A 16,668-nucleotide genomic window follows, 5' to 3' on the forward strand; every position below is an offset into this window, starting at 1 on the left:
GCACCTTTTCTCAACTTTACTAGGTCTTTAAATATGTCACCTGTTTCAATTTCATTGTTGATACCGCTCGTGTTGTTTACAGCGGAAGCTGGGAACACATCATTAGTAACGGATGCAGAAGCGGATAGATCATGACCAGAATCCGTATCTGTCAAGCTTGTTGAACTTGTGTTCACCTCAAAGAAGGAATCTGTGAAGTTAGGTACATGTAATCTTTGTTGGCATAAGTAACAGTCAAAATGATCATCGCAGTTTGCGAGTACATGGTAATCCTGAAGTGATAGGGTGGTGCATTTCAGATGTGTCCAAATATCACAAAAGCCACACTGTAGATCGTTTTGGTTGTTTATAACAGGTTTTGCACAGTTTGTGCATGGGTTTTTCACTGGACCTGGATTAAATTGGACTTCACCGCTCAATAAAATGGACAGTACTACATAGTAGGTATTTCTATTGTTGATTTTTCTTTTTGTTGATTTTGGTCGACCATTTTGAGTATTCGAGTTCACCGATGTAGGAAAAAGTTTTTCTAAGGCTAAGTTATTATTGCCATCTTTTTTAATTTCTGAACACGAATAAAACCCTAGATGTTCGGGTCTTTCCTCATTGAAGTTGTTGTCAAACACTTTCCATGATGTTATCTTTATGAAAACTCCAAAAATTACGAGAGCTATACTTAGTGTTTATAGTCTTGCCGCCATCTTTTTGACGGATTCGACGAATCAAAGAATTCAAATTTATATATAACTAATATAGGACAAAATTGCACCATTCCAGGCCCTTTTGTTTTCCACATAATTAATATTACCAATAATTAACAAATTCAGGGTCGAATCCGATACCAATGTAGTTCCGCCTCTGTCAGGCGCAACACCAAGCGGTGTATTTGGTATTTGCTATATACATGAGTCATAATCACACCTGAACTTCGTCATTTTTCAGGGATTGGCACTGAAATCAATCATTGATCAACAAAATATATCTACAAGGAGTTTCCGGTTGTAGTAAGATTCAAACAGAAAGATTTTGAAAGCAGAGAAAACTGTGCACCTTATAATCAGTATGACTTTATCAGATGACAATACGAATACTAAAAATCCAGGCTAAAAATAAGGCTTAGGTACTTCAATTCAGTCACGGACCCGCGGGTGTGTCTAGTATCTAAATAATAAATACGGTCAATAACGCAATAACCTATATAACAAGACATGCAGTGGATGATTTCAATTAATTTAATTGTTCTTCCAAATATTCTTTATAATTCTCTTAGTGTCAAGTCTAAATGCAAGTCAAAAGCAGGCGACTATATTGGTGTGCGGCCAACATCAAAATAATCACTTCTGTAATTCCAAATGATTCTTCTCGACTCTGAATGGTAAATTGTCATTTCAGTACACTACAAACCATTAAAAGTCTGAAATGGCCTATATCTGTACTCGACTGTACTGATTTTTACTCGACCAGTCTGAATTGGTCTGAAATTTACTTGATAATACTCGACTGTAGTCTGAACCATTCTTAACAGTCTGAACTTATACTCGACCCTTACTCGACCAGGACTTAACCATTTTATACGCGTCTGAACCATGCTCGACCTAGTCTGAACCATGCTCGACCTAGTCTGAACCATACTCGACCTAGTCTGAACCATACTCGACCAAGTCTTAACCAACCTAGACCTATTTTTTTGTATCTATCTATTGTATTTCATCAATTTAGGAACTGTTTTTAACAACAGCTATTTCCCCTGGCTAGAAATTTGAATAACAATTTGAAATTAAAAATGTATTCAATATAGCATTGAAACCAAAAATTCACAATAAACATAATATAACTTCATCACCATATTCATCAACACTTATATACATACATATATATCACCTTTAAAATAAAAATAAAACAAGTTGATCAAATAATCTCAAAACTGAATTGTGACTAATATTTTCAATGTTATTCAAAATTTTTTGAATGTTTCAGATATATTTTATGGTTACTGGACAATTTTCACCATTAAATTAAGCCTCGTATAGATTTATGGTGTCAGTTGAGTTTACTTAATAATGCAGTGAACATTTTTTTATAAAATATATATAAAAAAGCATATAAAGCAACTTAAAAAATTTAAAAATGACACCTATGTTTTGTTAAACCAAGAATTTATTATAATCATGATAATAGAACTTCTATAGTAATACTGTGATAAACTTTTAAAAAAGGAAATGTGTTCCAAAGTTACTGTAAAAATTTATTTTAATTAAATTTAAATAATTTTTGTCAAAATTAAAGACATGGCATACAAGAAGCACTTTAATAAGGTTCAATTACCTCAGTACATGTGTGTTTTACAGGTAAAAAGAAAGTCCTATTTTTCTTAAACTCTTGTATTACTTATCTAGTGAATTCAAAAGGCCTTGCGATTTAAGTTTCACAGGATGTTGCAATTTTAAATGAATGTTATTTAGAATTTAATACTCTCTGACCAGGTGTGATCTTTTTCATGAGTTTGCCCCAAGCAGGAGGTATTACTTTATACTTCACCACTAATCAGAAGAACAATTTTATTAATTTCTTTAATTTTTATCCCTTTTTGATATATATTGTATATAATATATCCCAAATTATAATAATAGATATATTTCTAAAATAAGGTTAAACAATTTCAGTGATTTTGTTGGCTGTTGTTAGCTCATTAAAAAGATAATTATATAACTATTGTACATTTTTTGTATGTAACCATGAAACCTATGTAGTTTTTATTTAGGAATTTAGGAAAATTAATTTAAAAAAAAAGCACATGCCAAACAAGAAGCACCTTAATAAGGTTTAATTACCCTCAGTATAGGTGTGGTTTTTAGGTAAAAGAAAATCTTATTTTAACAAAACTCTAAAACTTTAAAATTAATATAATTAAATTATTATATAAGATAATTTGATTTAACTATCTCTATTCGATAAATCTGAGAATCATGTAAGAATGTAAAAATCTGTTTTTATTATATATCTCTATTTTATAATGGCTGTTGTCATGTCAGTTAAAAAGAAATTTATTTTAACAGTTAAAATTTAGAAAAAGTAGAGGTTATTTGGTCAAGTATGGTTCAGACTGGTCGAGTATTGTTCAGACCTTTGGTCGAGTAAGGTTTAGACTAAATAAAATAGGTCGAGTACAGGTCGAGAATGGGTTAAGACTGTTTCAGACTGGTCGAGTAATAGTTCAGACTATTTTCAATGGCAAAGATAAGGGTCAATTACAAATCAGTACAGCCGAGTATGGTTAAGACTGGGGTCGAGTAATGTCGAGTAAAATTCAGACCAATTCAGACTTGTCGAGTAAAAATCAGTACAGTCGAGTACAGATATAGGCCATTTCAGACTTTTACTGGTTTGTAGTGGTATAATTATACTTTCTATATATATATTGTTGTGTACAAATTATAATTTGTATATTGTACAAATTGTAGTCCAAAAAGTGCTTTTACAAATTACAATTTGTACAAAATTTTACTAAAATTCCCTTATAACTTGTACAATAATTCATATTATATGGATTTGGTTAAACACGCATTAATACACAATACAGAATTTTTATTTATTGACCACAAAATAAACCATATTTACAAAATACAAAAATAGTTGTTTGAATACGTGAGTGAATTATATCATCGTGAATTGCACAAACATCTTTTGCTATTTGCATTTACATTTAGAAGTGCTGCACCCCCCCCCCCCCCCCCCCCCCTCCCCTTTTTTGCCTTTACACGAAAGAAACCCCTGACCACCAGTTTTTGAAACCTTTTTAACTGCTTCACATAGCAAAAGTTTAAGCTTACGGACCGGTGTGCGAATAATATAAGTCTTTAGCCGCTTCAATTTGATTTTCAGACAAATATCCTGTTAAAATTCCCACATCTGTTCCAATGCTTTACCCAACATCTCCAGATTCAATAATTACGCCTAAGAATTTTTTTAGGATCAGTTTGGGCACGATTATACTGGGGAATAGCTATAATGACATTATCCCCCACAGCAAGTTCTGATAATTTCAATTTTGTTTCCTTGGTAAGATATTCGACTTGGAGCTGTCGGCCAGAATATCTTACCAAGAAAACAAAACTGAAATTATAATATATTTGTTAACTTTTTATACATTGTGACTTGGATGGAGAGTTGTTTCATTGGCACTCATACCACATCTTCTTATTTATATCAAATTAAAATCATGTTGGTTGGGATCAATGAGAAACCTTTCGATTAAGTCTGCTGAATTTTTTATGTCAATATTTCCAACATACATGTGCCTATCAAAACGACCTTATTTTAATCTTACACAAACGTTTAAGTGGTACAATCAGAATTATAATTTGAAACATTTCTGCTTCAAAGGAAAGATTTTCTTTGTTTATTGATCTTTTCAATAAACATAGTGTCTTTGAATTATTGCAGAAAAGCCAGTATGATGTTTAATTAGCAATTCTCTCTGCAACCCTGACAGTTACCCACACATGGAAGGAAAGTAAGTGCGCAGATTGTTGATGAACAAGTACAAGAATACTATTTTAAAAGATGTAAAACCAATTAAATTTATGAAATATAACTGGTCTTATTGTACAATCGACCTTACTTCAGTATATCAGTCAATTCTTTGTGGGGTTAGAAAATTACGTCGCCAATTTCCGGTCAGATAACAGTCCAAAGTTTTGACATTTAGCAAGTACCATAAAATGCGTGAACCTTTTTTATGTGGTTTACTTGTTGTAATGATAAATTGTGTTGATTTAACTGAGCAGGTAATCATATATTCGATAAGATCTTTTTTTTAAATTAGTACAGACTTTGAGCAATTTAAAGCTTTGCATATGGTATTTCCTCCGGCTTGTTGTTTGAAGAACGTATGTTTACCCTAGATTTATTTTCAGGGGTTTTATCTTAATGCGTACTTGTATCATTGACGTAATCAGCATATCTCTTTTGTTCACCATAGACAATCGTACGAGTGTTAAAATGATTTCAACTTGTGAATTTGTTGTCTGAATTGTGATTAGTACACCTTGGATTATTCATTTAGTTGAACTTGCAATAGTGTTTTGATCATTTCTAAATTATATACGTTGACGTAATAATCCATCTGGAAACGACAACTGGCTTTTTACAGTCACTAAAGACTGTGTTTACCTTAAATATTCATTGCTATTACCATGATTACGACAATCAACAGCTAAATACAATTGTATTTAACTTAGAGGAAAGAGAAATAAAAAATCCGATAAACTACATCAATTATCTGGCTAATATTAGCATTTTCTAAAGTGCATATGTTGTCATCAATTATCGGAGTATAACATATTTATTTCTTTTAACGTATTGATAATAACAGTCGATTTTTTTTCGTCAAGGTTGGTGTTCCGTTCTGTATTAAAAGACTTCGTATTACATGCAAGCTTTTTTATAAGACACTTTGACAAGTGAAACAAGTTGCTTTCTTTTATAAAAAGAAAAGCAAAACGTGAACCTAAGACCGCTGACTGCCGGGTCACCAAAAGATTGTTGCTGAATTTGTGTTTGCTTTTGAATTGAAATAATTGACTGTGATAAGAAGAAGTCAGTTGAAAGTGTATATTTACATCAACTATTTGAATATATATTTTAAAGCTAGACTATTTTATTTAGTACTTGGGAATGTACATAATTTTTCCGATGATAACCCTTTTGCAAATCCCAATTTCTACAAACCGGATGACTTATGCAAATTGCACAAACCAATCGCAATATAAATTTATGCACTCAGTTTGCTTTATAATCTGGAATTCTGCATGCATTTATTTTATCTATCATATCTTTAATATATTTTGCTTCCTGCATGGACCTTCATGTTCTCAACTCGTTATTGAAGCTGTCTGTACTCATGGTAGATGTTAATTGTATAGATAAATCTAAAGTCCAATTTTCATGTCCAAGGAAACCTGTGGCATGCAACTGATTGGGACATCTTATAAAGAGAGTTTTTTTGGTCTAATAAAACATCTCAAATTTTAATGATTTTCTGATTTTACTTAAATCAGTTCAAATATTCTTCAGGGAAACTTGGTTTTGCCGAAGAATATCTTAATTCAGAAATTTTATGAATACCTGTACATACCCTCAAAATAACCAATTTATATAAAAAGGTATGTAGATATAAAAAGATACCAGAATTAAAATGACGCCAGTCTACAAAAAAGCATCAGTGACACTCAAATGAAAAAAGTTAAAAGGCCAAATAAATTACAAAGTTAAGGAAACTATTCCTTGGGTAGACAATCCTTAGCTTTTCGAAAAGGTCAAAGTTTATTATAGGACAGTGACTCAAAAAAGAAACAAAAGAGAAACAGCTAGAGGTCAGAATACCGTAAGTAATGATGACCGTGCATGAAAGTCACATATCAATCTCTTACAGCCGTGTCCTAAATTTTGATAAGGAAAACGAAAATGAGCATTCACGAGTGAAATTAGTATTATTGGAATTTTTGAGAACGCAAACCGACAGTGTGCGTTTGAAATGTGATCTATAATGTGAATGAATCAAGACGTGTAGGATAGTTGGGCAACACAGTGAATACAATTTTCAAAACCGTACCACAGTACAAATATGTAGATGTTATAAGGTTAAACTATTAAAACAAACAAACAAAAAATAGAATTGAAATTTTATAATAAACATACGTTCCTGTTAGTAATTTTTTTCCGAAAATTTTTAATATATATACATGTAGTATCAATAAACACAAACGTCAAGTATTTACGGACGGACATTTTATATATCAAATGAATCTATTTTTAAATTCTACCATTCCACTATATGAATAGATTACTATACAAAATATAAGCAAAGACTTATAAATCCATACTAAAACAGTACAAAAAAATTAACATTATGATAGTACTTAATTAAATTTTGTTATGATTATTGTAAATTATTATTACGTTTTTTGTGAGCTGCAAGGATTTCAAATCTTTGTGAATTGAAAACACACAAGTATTTTTATTCACGACCGGTTAAAATATAATATTTAATTAATTTATCTTACCTTCCGTTTTATGGATATATTACAATACAAAAAAAAATAAATAACAATTACTTATAAAACCTTACTAAAACGGTAGGAAATAAATAACGTAGAAATATAATTATTATTGTTTATCAACATTTTGTTTGTATGATGCAAGGATTTATTCAGATTTAATTATTATGCATGTTTCATTTACAAATTAATATTTAAAAATACCAAAGCAGAGTATCTTGTCATATAAATACTTATTTCTTAATTGCAACTCTAAAAATATTCTGACTTCAATTTTGTATTTAGTTTCTATAGAAACATAAATACAGTATATATTTCTTTGATTTCTATTGAATTCATTAAATTGAATACTTTTGATAATAATATTATCTTTCTGTTTTCCGATCTAATATATACATTTAAACCAGAATATTCTCTCCTGAGTCTATGATGAAAATACACACGTGGTTAAATCTTCAGACATAATTTATTTAGTTTACATGTTATCATGACAATGCACAATACCACGTTATGATTGACCTAGATACACACAGTGTACAGGGGTCGCTTTAAAACAAATATAATTGCATTGTCATAATACTTGTTTAGAAACTTTCACATCAAAGCGCTTATAAACATTAACATTATTAAAAACACATATGTTTTGTGAAAAGGCAAAAAGGTTTTTATATTTATACGATTTATTGACTACAACCTAGCCTTATTGTTTACTTTCCAATTTACTTTGATGGTGTAATGTCACGTGGTAGCCTAGCCATAGAGGGACCGTATCAAAGACGTAGATAACGTGGATATAAATAAAGGCAACAGTTACTGTAGTATACCGCTGTTCAATAGTCACAAATCGATTCAACCGAAACAAATCCAGGCCACAAACCAAAACCGAGGGAAACTCCGAATGCAGTTGCTGCTGGAATGTTGCTACAGAAATTTTTCATTGTTCTTGAGAAGCTCCTCTATAAAGTTTGTCTTATACGAATAAAGGAACAAATCGACAAAATTGAATCACAGTTGATTCCCATATGAATACGTATTGTCTGTTGTAAAACACTTCCACTTAATTTTACACATTTGTTGTCAATAGAAAAATAAATGCGCATCTTGATGATTTAAGTTTCCAAAAACATTTTGTGTGAATCAGAGTGGGTTTTTTTTTCTTTCTACAAAGTATTATAACTAATCCCTACCTATCTACATGGCCATTCTTTTTTTTTTAATGAAACAGAGTTGGACTTTTTGTTTAAAAAAAAATTAGAATAAGAAATACCATTGGAAACAGTAAAGAAGTCAAAAGTTTTATACTATTGGACGAGGAAAGAGACGTACGTGTAGAACGTGTGTACTCTAAAAGACCTTTGATATACTTTTAGTATCCACATGTGATTCACACCAATATAGAGCACTTTAATGTTTCACGGTAATTATGAAGTCCAGTTTTGACTGCTTATTGAATAAACGTTTAAAATAAGGGAAGAGCTTCCTCGGAGCATTTGACAGACACAGCAATATACCAGTATTTATGAGGACACTAATGTAATTTGAGTATGAAGTACAGTAAAGAAAGATCAAAGTCATCATTTTCTGTCCAAATTCGAAATGAACTTAACACGGACTTTCATGTATGATTGTTCAAGGTTTTTTCTTTGTAAAGCGTCGTAAAAGTATATGTTAGATTTCTAAGAGAATTGGCAATACATTATTCCTTTATCGAGCAGTTAAAAACCTGATATTCTTATAAGGGTTCGTATTGCTCAGTCTGTTCTTTTCTATGTTGTGTCTTGTGTGCAGTTGTTTGTCTTTTCGTCTTCTTTTTTTGTTTATTTTGGCAAAGACATTGTCAGTTTTTCACTTATGAGTTTGAATATTTCTTTGGTATCTTCCGCCTCTCTTTTATGTAATTAGATTGACATACAAAAGCGATATTGTTGGAGGCCTTGTTTGCATTGATAACAATATATTTGTCATGGAAGTGGGACTTGCACTTAGCAACATTGAGTCCATGTCGAAATTGACATAATCTTCAATGGTCGTCCTCATATATTACAAATAGGTGAAATTAAAAATAACCAACAGCCTAAACTGATCGGGCGCAGAACATTTAGCGCAGGATTAATTCGTTACCTTTATTTTCGATAGCAAGTTTTAGCGAAAACTAGCCGTTACAGTTATCGCTTGGCTGTAAAAGGGAAATAATTATATTTTAGAATTTTTTGTTACCAGTAACGGACAAAATCCGTATTGTCATGCTTTCTCAGCACTAGTTGGTTTATAAATGTCTTTAAGTACGTACATACAGTTGTAACAAGGAATTATAATTATAAAATGGAAAACGTAATATATATTTCAATAAAAATGTATTGATATATATCATCGAGTTAAGCTTTGCCTATAAAATTCATTTCAAATCTTGATTTTTTTACAGACGTAAACTTGCTCAAAAATAGCTTGAATAGTTAAGAAAATTGTTGTGAAAACATGGGAATTTTCTTAAGTTTTTTCTTCTTGTGCGTTCCCGTGTGACAGCTGTATTCTAGATCTTTATCAACGATGTTTTCCCTTGGCCTATAATGAGATGAATATCGAGAGTGGCCTCCCGTATACCATGGATCTGACTATTTGATTGATTGATTGTTGGTTGCTTAACGTCCAGTGGCAAATATTTCATGCATGTTCAGGACGAGTACAAATTAACAATAAATACGATAGGTAGGTCCTGTAATAAAGGCCGTCCGGGATAAAGGTCTTGGAAATTTAGACTGCCACTGGAAATTGAGGGTATTTTTGGAAAGGAACAGAAATTTTGCCTTTCAACAGGCCACCTACGGACCTCTCAAAGAGTTGTTATAGGGGTTCTTAACGTGCAGAGAGCGTGGCACTCTCTCTACACGAGGCATCGGATTTAACGTCCGCATTCTGACCGGACGTGGCTGCGACTTGTATGTACTTGTACATCCCGCGCCCCACTTCTACAAGGGTTTTACTGCCAGCCGGACGACATGTAGTGACCATTTTTCTATTCTCAAGTCACACTTGAGGAACTGACTATTTGAGGACTCTAACCTAATTGAAAAAAAAATCAGTAGTCTCCCATTAAGAACAGTTTGTATAGTGGTCCAATTTTTTTGTAAGCTATATGTTCATCAGATACCAGTATAACAACCGAAAATTAAGTAAATTCCAGCCAATTACGAAAGTACAAAACTGTTAATGCCGATAAAAAAATATAGGTGATAAAGCTACCTACCTGGTTGAATAATACTAGTCATACTTAAACCAGGAACGGTAATTTAAGCTGGCTTAATATTTAAGTTTTTTTTTTTTGCATTTACACTTTGGTTCATCGTGGAAATAAATGTTGCTGAACGTACAGAGGAAAGAAAATGTAATATGTGATGGTTACCGTTATAGGATAGACAGATTATCGAAAGAAACAAAAGAAATAGCATGGAGATTTTTCGGTAAATATCATTTGATATCTATATGAAAAAGCGCACAATTATTTACAATGAATTTCCATCGTTTCATTGCCAGTCACAGACTTTTCAAACAGTTTGCATTGGAAAAGTTGAAATGGATAACAGATCCTTTCTTAAACTTTCCTTTGCCAACAAAGGTCTCGAAGCAATTAACTTGGGCAATATCCTTTATCATAAATCAGTTCACTCGAAAATACCTCCCTATTTTAAGGATCAGTCTGTACCTATCATAACCAATTGCAACTAAATTTTTCGTGCTGCAGGATTCCAATATTGACGACTTCAAGTCTAAACCTCCTGGTAGCACATGTGCTAGTTCCCCATTCATATATAATCCGACTGGCCACGTTATGACTTGTGACCTAAACATTGTCAATAACACTTCTCCGCGAAATGTGTTATCCAAAGGCCCGAAATATTGTGAGCCTTAATCGATCAATTTGAAACAGAACTTCACAATACTGATGGTTTCAGTCAAGGGTTATGCCAGGCAATGGGTTAAACGCGAGAAAGAAGACGTAGATGCTCTTTCCGAATGGATTAAGGCTGTGAGGTCGTTGATACAATTCAGAATTAAAAAAAAATGAATGAGTCTATGAAAACACATGATACATCAATCTTTAAAGACCCAAATATTGCAAAACACCTGTTCTACCTTCATGACAAATATGTTGTTGTCCCCGCAGATAAAGCAACAAACATTATCGTTTTAGTGTGTAAATCACATTACATAAATTGCTTGATAAATGAATTAGGTATTGACAATTCACTTGCAAACTCAAAATATACCCCAAGACACTTACCAAGGAGGAAGTCCTGGATAAACATAGGTCTGTTCTATGTTCCTTTGGAATTTCAACCAAAGATGAAAAACTGGATCTTCCTTCACTGTATTAGATACCTACATTACATGCATATAAGTGTCCGTACAAACACGTTATATTGCTGGGTCTTCCAAGTGCTCCATTAAAAATCTTTCCAAATTATTAACATCAATTTTATCAGCAATCAAAGCCAGGCTTTAAATTTATTGTTAAAACTACCTAATCTAGAGGTGGCGTGAATCATATGTGGATACTTAAAAATTCCAAAGATCTTTGAAAGTACATTCAATCTAAGACTCTTTCATCTTGCAATAGTATTAAAACATTTGACTTTTCTACACTTTACACATTTATTCCCAATTCCATACTAAAAGTCAAACTGAAAGAGTTAGTCCTGCTTTGTTTCATGAAAAAAATATGGCTAACATAGATACAAGTATCTTGTCTTGTGGAGGGATACATCTTACTTTGTAAACAATCACTCTGATTCAAACAAAAAATTCTCTGAAACTGACATTATCAAGATGCTTGATTTCTTGATTAACAACATATGTGTCACGTTTGGAGGACGTGTTTTTCAACAAACAATTGGCATTACCATGGGAACCAACTGTGCCCTTCTTATTGTCGACTTGTTCTTTTATTCATATGAGGCTGACTTCATGGAGGAGGTTCTGATGTAGAAAGAAAAGAAGTTAGCGTTATTCTTTCACTTCACTTTCCGCTATATAGATGATGTTCTCTCACTAAATAATTCAAAGTTTGGTGACTATGTAGAACGTATCTATCCCATTAAACTGGAGATAAAGGATACAACAGATACATTTCAGTCTGCCTCTTAATTTTACTTGCATCTAGAAATTGACAATGAGGGTCGGTTGAAAACAAAAGGGATGATTTCAGCTTCCAAATTGTAAACTTTCCATTTCTATGTAGCAAGGTTCCAGCAGCGCCTGCATACGGTGTATACACATGTATATCTCCCAGTTGATACGATATTCCAGGGCTTATATTTCTCATCATGATTTCCTTGATAGAGGGTTGCTGCTCACAAGGAAGATTTTAAAACAAGAGTTTCAAGTGGTGACGTTGAAATCACCCCTTCGTAAATTTTACGGACACCATCACGGGTTAGTTAACTGCTATGAAATATCTTTTTAACAGATAAAGACGAATATGTTCAAATTGTCGTTATCAAGTCCTCTTTTCCCCGAATGTGACCTACCTCATTAGACTTATCACCGGGTTTGTACCTACATGAGCAACACGACGGGTGCCACAAATGGAGTAGGATCTGTTTACCCTTCCGGGGCACCTGAGATATAGTATAATAATAAATAAAATATAGTTACTATATATATGATAATATTAACGTTGCCAATTGTTTAACCTCTTAAAGTTGCAGATGAAAGACGGAGGACAGACGAGAAAGCATCTATTATCATTATACAAACGAACATCCACAAACATAAAGCTGGTGAACAATATATTGAACGTCACATTCTCCGTACACGAGCTCAACGCAAAACCGACTAGGATATCTCACAATGGCCTTCCAAAATACGCACAGAGTTGCAAAGTATGGATGAGGAAAATATGCAACCAAAGGACCTCAAATGTGTCACAAAAGCTATTTTCAGGAAATGACGTAAACACACCTTACTCTTCCAAAATCTAAACAAGAAAAAGATGAAGCACTGTCAAAAATGAACATCCAAACAAGTAAATTTGAGAATTTCTCACAGGAAAACGATGATCAAAATGAGATTATTTTCTTAACATGTTCAGCAAACCTTGAATGCTTTTGCAATGTGTCAGAAATATCCATGTATGAAACTTATAAATATTGTCCCGAATTCTTCACACAGCTTTATACGGTTCATGGCTCTGAAAATTGGCAATATGTACCGCTTGTGTTTTTCTCGTCCGGAAAATCAAAGGTGGTGTATATTAGCTGCCTGTCAGCTGTTATTAAATTGTGCTCTTACAGAGGCTACAGGTTTCAGTCAAAAACAGTTCATTTTTGATATTGAGGCAAAAGTAATGAAAGTTATGAAAGACTTTTCCCCAAATATCATTGTTAAGTTTTGCAGATTTCATCTAGCTCGAGTATGGTGGAGAAAAATTCAAAAAGCTTAGTAAATGTCCGAATACAAAGAGGGTAAATCAGATGAAGGCAAATGTCTGAAGGTTTTTACGGTATATAATTTCTAGACGATAAAGATGTATCTGATTGTTTTGAAGAAGTCAGAGTTCATGTCCATCGCAAATTATATGACCGAATACAATGTAACTGAAGATTCTATGTTTCCATCTTAGCTTTGGACAGAAGTTCTATGTAATTTAAAGCGAACAAACAATGGTCCAGAGTCGTTACATGTCCTGTATACTCAGCAATTTAATAGTTATCATCCAGTCATTTACGTTTTTCTGGATACTATCAGCAAATTGCAAACAACAACATATATCAAAATGAGAAGTATAGATGAATGTGCACCACAATTTAGACAAGATAAAAAAAGGAACAATTCCTCTCCAATTTTATGAACAGTATTGTACACGGGGTATATCGAGAGCCCATTACGTACGTTCTGTCGAATACAGATTCCAGGCCAGATCGGACTTGAAAAATTTGAGTTAACTTTTTAGACGTTTAGTGCTGTATTTTAATGGACATGGTATTTTTTATATTGTGTTCCATTAATAATTTCACTTTTCGCTAACGAGTTAAACATCTTGCGCTATAATGAGTTGTACTTCGGCACTAAAACGTCCGATTGTTTTAGCTAAAATGTCCTACCAATGAGCTAAAATTTCCTCTGCCGAACTGAACAGATGTATTAATATTTACTAACATAAATAGAATCATCATAGATACACATGTACCAGGATAAATATTGTGTACGCCAGACGCGCGTTTCGTCTTCAAAAGACTCATCAGTGATGCTCGAATCAAAAAAGTTAAAAAAAAAAAAAAAGGCCAAATAAATTATAACGCAATATCTTTGTATAAGACATCATGCAGCACGATAGCTCTTTTAACTAGGGTGTTGCTCGGATCTAAAATGTTAATGATAGGACCTCTTAATGTAACTGTGTTTTCAGTTTTACCTTTAATTCAAAAACTTTGAAGTTAATAAGAAAATATAAAAGACGTTATTCAGAAATAAATATATTGATATTTTGCGGACTAATACATTTTAAGCATCTAAAAGATGAATCTATTTGAATTTTGATTGTCGATTCAAAGGCTTATCATACCTCCATAAATGTGTCTTAAATTTACAACTTCATGACCGTTACCTTGTTGATAAGTTCAATGAGATTAAAATTGCCTGTGTTTCTAAGGATTGCATTTTAGATGTTCATTTAGATTATGTTTTTGTAACAAAAATGTGTTATATTTCGAGTAAGAAGAACTTATCACCAGAACAAGACATAACACAATTTCAGTGTTCTTTACAGCCTTAATTGTTGTTGTTAACCCCAACATTTACAAAACTATTTTTGAAACATGAACAAATTGGTAAGCATTAGTTAAAGAACGATAACTTTGTTTTAATTCAATGTTTTGGGCTCTGAACAATTGAAAGAGTTAGAATTAGTATACTTTGTTTTTCTGTTTCTTTATTTTAAGCAAATACAAGAATATATAACTGATTTACGGTGTATTCTTATACGGTATTTAACATAGACCATAAATCAAATTTAACATACGAATAACATAGCAATTTTAACCCAGCTCCTGAGGTGTCAAGTATTCTAGAATTTTTAAGTACCAGTACGTTGTATCATCTACAAACTTTAATTAAACAAACGAAGCATTATAATGTATGCATCATTGAAAGTTATATGTATAGTCCTATCAAATCATAGAGTATAAGAAAACTGGAATGAAAATTTTTACGTATAATTCAAATTGCCAAGTTTCTCATTCGAGAAATGTGGACTGCCACTAAACGGAGAGAATGTTAGATGGAGGTTGAATATAAAGCTAGCAGTATGCACACTACATTTACGAACCCCTCACAATGATAACACAATGTTGACTGCTGTACCCCTATTTTTGACATTTTTACATCGCGATGACCTTGGGGTCATTCAGATGTATTGCTATCGCCTAGATTTCCATTATGTAAATTAGTTTTGGGTTTGTAACAGATCTATAAACATGATAAATATGCGCACATAAACGAATGCAAAATAACATTCCTTATCGTTTGATATAAATACATCTCTTCAATGAATACTGATAAAAATATTTTTGTTTACAACATAAATTAATAATATGAAAATGTTTTGTAGTTAGATATATATATATAAGTAAAAAATCATTGATAATATCAATGCAGACGTACCGAAAAATTGTGTTAAAGCATGCGGAAGAATATCTCAGAGAACTTTTTGCGAGGACCGGTAACTCTGTAATTGTTTTTGCGGGAAAATATGAATGCCTACTCGTATCCAATCTTAGAAAAATCGAATTTTTACAGAAAAGTGTCCACCATGTATACTGATTTGTATCACTACAATATAATAGTTATTACGGTGAAGTTGAATTTCCTGTCATTTATTCATCATCCACGCACGAACTTGTCTCAGAAAAAAATATATCTCTGCACATTAACCTCAGTTTCAGGTAAAGAGATATGTTGTTTTTTTCTGAGACAAGTGCTTTTGACCATCCTCAAGAACTTGTGGTCATCCGATGTTCAGTACTTCAGTACTTTGATTACCTATTGTGTCTGTTTGTTTTGTTCACGCATCGTTGTCAATATAATGGAATTTGATGCGACTGTCATACAGGTGAGAGGTTTAGCTAGCTATAAAACCAGGTTCAATCCACCATTTTCTACATAAGAAAATGCCTGTACAAAGTCAGGAATATGACAGTTGTTTTCCATTCGTTCGATGTGTTTGGGTTTGTTTTTTTTTATTTTGCCATTTGATTGGGGACTTTCCTTTTTGAATTTTCCTCGGAGTTCAGTATTTTTGTGATTTTACTTTTTTCAAAGAGTTCCCACAATATTTCTTATGCGCTACCAAGTGAGAGACACAGTTATAATATGTAAACAAATTATCTGTGCACAGATATGTTGACATGTTGCCAATTTTTAATAATTGACTGAGTCTACTAACTATTTTGTGTCGTTTTGAAGAACAGAGGACTATAGAATAAAGATGTAAAAACTAGGGAATTATTTGATGTGAAGTGAAAATATCTCAGCTTTAAAAGGAGCCATCAAACATACCCAAAGTTATAATATTCATAGAAGAATTGAGGAAATACCGCCTACATGTACCTGAAAT

This window comes from Mytilus californianus, unplaced genomic scaffold (assembly GCF_021869535.1).
Source record: "Mytilus californianus isolate M0D057914Y unplaced genomic scaffold, xbMytCali1.0.p SCAF_7, whole genome shotgun sequence".
NCBI classification, from domain to species: domain Eukaryota; kingdom Metazoa; phylum Mollusca; class Bivalvia; order Mytilida; family Mytilidae; genus Mytilus; species Mytilus californianus.